Raw genomic sequence first — 5221 nt, 5'->3', positions numbered from 1 at the left:
TTATACTGTCCCAAGGGTTGAATTATTCACAAGGAGTAGCAAAGGAAGAATTTTAGAACATTTTGGACAAGTTTTGGAAGAAAAGGAAATTACCTAAGGAAGGAAAGGAAACAAGAATAAGAATTGGAAAAGAATCGGAAGTTGCCTCATGGGACCAAGGCCCATCTATCTCCTATATATTCTACATATTCTCTACAATTTAAAGAATTAGTCTATTTTTCTCTCTTCTCTTTAGATTTCCCTACATAGTTTACATTAGTTTTATATTAGATTATTTAATTTCAAGCTTGGAATCGCAAATTGGAGTTGGATTTGTTCTTCATCATTAGTAAAGTTCTCTTATTCCTTTATTTACTTTCTTTTTGGATTTCTTGCAATATTTATGATGATTTATTATAGTTTTGCTTTGTTTACTTTTATGATGCATGAGTAGCTAGCTTTTGGGTTTGTATTAGGGTTCTATTGCTATTCTTGATGCTAGGTTTATGATTATTGCATAAAAGGGATAATTATTTAATCTAGGGTTTTTATGTTTGAATTGGATTATAAATTCATCTTATTGATAATTGATGCGCAACTTTTATTGATTTGCTTTGGAGAGGATTTCATCACAACGAAAGTTGGTGAAAGACTCAGCCTAACCAATTTCAACCCAATTTTTCCTACTATGAGAATATGGGTAATTTGGGGGCTTATAATGCTTTTGTTTTTAAGGTTAAGATTGATGCATCACGAAAGTGGGGCAATCCTAGCCTAATTCTAGTTTATTGATTACGAAAGTAGCTGAACTGAATTCTTGAGTGCATTGCAAATAAATCCCTTGGTTAATTGTTTTTTTCCCTAATTTTGAGATTGTTAGAGCATCAAGATTGCAATACCCCTAATCTGACCCATTCTTTTATCATATAGTTTATTCCTCATTTAATTTGCATCTTTTATTTTATTTCCATTCCTTAATCTTAGTTTGCTTGGATTCTAGTGAATTTCAATACTTTAGTGCCTAGAATTCTACATATCATACAAGTACGTGTCATAGTCTCAATCCTCAGCGGAACGACATTTACACCCTCTTTTTACTATCACCATTTTACTCATCACAATTTTGGCGCCGTTGCTAGGGATTGGTTTATTTGGTTGTATTGTGTGATTGTTTTATTTCTAGCATTAAAGTTAGTGAATTCTTAGGAGATCAAGTTTTTTTTATTTATTTAATCACCATTTTTAAAAAAAAAAATTGTTGCTAATGTGCCTACAAGTCTACATCTTTTGATTTGATTGAAAGGGATGTCCCATGATGGATCAAGGAGGATACTATGATTGTCAATCTTATGAGGGCAACCAATATGATGGATATGAAAATCCTTGCACAACTCAAGCCCCACATCATAACCATTACTATGATGCTCAATCCCAAAATTTTCATCCACCACCATTCCACCCCCAAAACTCTACTCTCAATACACTCCACACTACCAATATACTTACCTACCACAAGATTACTCTCCAAATCCATACCCCTCACCCATTCATTACACACCATACCCCCAAAACACTCAACTTCCATATGATCATCACACTCATTCACCAAGTGTTGGGAAGTATGAATTAGATGAGGAAACCTTAGCATTGGCTAGGCGTTGGGGAGTCACTATTGTACCCGATGATGACATTGAGGATGATGGATATCCTATGAGACCAAATGAGGAAGAATATGCCAATAATCAATGGGAACCTCAATAGCAATTCTATCAAGAACCTCCACAAGCAAGCCAACGTATTGATGAGGAGACGAGGTCCATGATGAATAACTTAATCACCCAAATGAACATGTTACAAGCTCAATTGGAAGATCTTAAGGCTCAAGGAAAAGGCTTGACAACTCAAGAACCCATTCAAGGTTTAATTCCTTATGAAGATGTTATTCATGAGTTGTTCACGCCAAGTGAAGGTGGTGATGAAAAGGAGAGTGAGGATGAAGATGATGATGAGAAAGTGAATGAGGGAATTGAAATGGAAACTTTGAATTGGAAAAAAAGTGTGGAGTTGCAAGGGAATGCTGATAAAGAGCAACTTAAAGATGGTCGAAGTGAAGAAGTGCTCAAGAATGATATAGTTGATGAAATTTGTGACACAAACGAGGTATGCCTTTCATTTGATGACACTCCCTTGGGTGAGAACTTTAGACTAACTTGGGAACCGGGAGGTGTCAATGTTTTCGAATGTGGAGGCCCCCATTGGCCAATTTTCATGTCCAAGGATTTTTACTTCATTTTAGTGCGTAAAGAAGACCCAAGGTTCTCCTTACTTGCTCAAGGAAAGGAAAATGAAGGGGAAAATAAGGATGGACTTGATGAAAGAGTATGCTTGAATTTTGAGTTCATGGAAGAACAGTGCTTGAGTTTTAAGGTGGTGGACTTGTGCATAAAGGAATTTTTTGATGGCTACCATTTGAGGCATTATCTTGAGAGAAATTTGCTAGGAAGGATGGGATATTCTTTCTCCAATCCAGTGATGGTTGATCTTGAGATGTTGAGTCGAGCTAGCGACGTTAAACTTAGCGCTTCATGGGAGGCACCCCATGTTATCCTTTACTTTCTTGCGTTTTATTTTATTGCATTTACTTTATTTGCTTTAGTTAGATTTTAGATTTTAGTCTTTATTTGGTTTTCAAGAGGTTTGACTAGGGAATACTTGAGTGAAAATTGATCTATTTTGCTTTGAAGAGTGTGAGGAATGGTTGGAAATTGTATGTTTATGATGTGGTTAAGTGTGGGAGTGATTTGGAGTTGCTTTGGCATGATTTTCAAGTGAAAATAGGTAATTCGCGTGAAAAACAGTGAAATTACAAATCAAAGTACCGCCCTCACGGCCAGCCTCACGGGCATGAGGGAAACCATGAGGTTTTTGGTGATTTACAATGCGTTTTTGCGTTTTTAGGCACCTCCCTCTCGGCCATGAGGAAGGCCATGACCCAAAAAAAAAAAAAAAAAAAAAAACCTTTTTTTCCCATTTCTCCCCACTTTCTTGTGTGCACCATTGTTGTCTTCCTCATGTTCTAAAGTTTTTTTCTTCCATTTTTCTTCTTTGCATCAAGACTTCAAGGTTCAGTTTCCTAACTCTTTTGTTCTCTCTCTTATTTCTAGAACTTGTGCTTCATTATTGATTTTATTCTTTGAATGCCCTTTATTGTGCTTAACTGTTTAATTTGTCCATCAAGGACGATGTCCAGGTTTTAGTGTTGGTGGAGTTCTATTTTGGCTTTGAAAATAAAATTTTTTGAACTTTGCTTGAAGGAATCAGTGTGCATAACTGTGGGTAGTCTATTTTCCTTGTTTTGAAATTGTGACCACTTCCCTCTTGTTGGTTGGTGGTTTTTTTTTGTGGTACTTGTGCATCCTAGCTTATCATGGATGATTCAAGGTTGAGCTTTTGTTTAATTCAGTCTGTTGTCAATAGCTGGGTTAACCTCTAACCTAAATTCTTGATCCTGTGTGTAATGCATTGCTAGTGAAGGCTTATGTGGAATTCTGGTGATATTTGTCTTGCCATAGCTTGTCTCAGTGCTCTCATAGTGAAGTCTAGAATTTGCATGCTTTGAAGTGATTTAGGCCATTGTTGTTAGTCCAAGCCTTTAAACCTACTCTTTATTACAATTGTACTCCCTAGTTGTCCCCCTTTGAGCCTTGTTTTTGTTTAATAAGTGCAAAGCACTTACCCCATTTTTGTTATTGTTTTTGTTGTTTAACTCTATTATTTAACCCTTAGCCTTTAGCCATATATTTCCATCCACCCTTAGAGAATGTAGCATTTGTTTTTTAGTTTAGAAGAGATTTCTTTTTTGGAGCTTATTTTTGTTAGAACTATTCTTGATATCTTTGTCCTAGTGTGGGGGTTTGGTGAAAGGAATCAATTAGTTATTGTTCTTTGAAGAAAAGAAAGTTGTTTGTTGGTAGAAAGAGAAAAAAAAAAGACTAAAAGAAAAGAAAAGAAAAATTGTTGTTTGAGAAAAAGTTTGGAAGTGATGAAAAGTTTGTGAAAGAGAAAAAAAAAAAGATGAATAAAAGTGCAAATGGTTCATGTTGCTAGAAAAGTTGTGTCCAACCCCACTGTTTTAGAGTGTCCTTATGTTCTCAATTGTAGTTCGCTCCACTGTCCATACTTATAGTATCTCTTCTAGATTAAGTTGTGAACATGTTTGAAATTCTCTCATTTGTTTATTTTCCATACCCCTTCTTTGTTTAGCCACTCACTCTTAGCCCCATTACAAGCCGAATAAAGACCTATTTGATCTTAGCATGTAGTTTTAGAGTTGATCTATGGGAGTGTGAAGGGCAAGTCTATGGGATCTCATCTTAAGCCAAGTTCTGCATAATCTCAACTGAGTACATGTGCATACATGGTCCTAATCTACCTTAATTCTGGTGCCCGGTTATTGGCCTGAGAGGGGAACTCACTTGTGATTCTGAAATGATTCTTGAAGCAAGTTAGGTTGTATGAGTTGGTTGGTGGTATGTTTGGTTGTGCAGGGAGGAAGTGTAACAGTTGCATTGCTTGGAAGGTGAATTGTCCTTGGCAATTGCTTGAGGACAAGCAAAAGTTCTAGTGTGGGGGAGTTGATATCTACTATTTTGTACAATAATTCACCCCTTATTTTAGTTGTTTTGATGTTTATTTTCTTTATCCTAGTGAAATTGAGAATTTTTTGTGTGTTATATTGTCGCAGGGGTTGAATTATCCACAAGGAGCAGAAAAGGAAGAATTTTGGAACATTTTGGAGATGTTTTAGAAGAAAAGGAAATTACCTAAGGAAGGAAAGGAAACAAGAAGAAGAATTGGAAAAGAATTAGAAGTTGCCTCATGAGCCCAATGCCCATCTATCTCCTATATATTCTACATATTCTCTACAATTTAAGGAGTTCCCAACCCTAGTTAGTTTTAGATTACTTTTATATTAGATTATTTAATTTCAAACTTGGAGTCGCGAATTAGAGTTGGATTTGTTCTTCATCATTAGTAAAGTTCTCTTACTCCTTTATTTACTTTCTTTTTAGACTTTTTGCAATATTTATGATGTTTTACTATAGTTTTGCTTTGTTTACTTTTATGATGCATGAGTAGTTAGCTTTTGAGTTTTGATTAGGGTTCTATTGCTATTCTTGATACTATGTTTATGATTATTGCATAAAGGGGATAATTAATTAATCTAGGGTTTTTATGTTTG

The sequence above is a fragment of the Ipomoea triloba genome, chromosome 3 (genome assembly GCF_003576645.1).
Source record: "Ipomoea triloba cultivar NCNSP0323 chromosome 3, ASM357664v1".
Classification (NCBI taxonomy): Eukaryota; Viridiplantae; Streptophyta; class Magnoliopsida; order Solanales; family Convolvulaceae; genus Ipomoea; species Ipomoea triloba.
Note: the sequence above shows the minus strand (reverse complement) of the source record.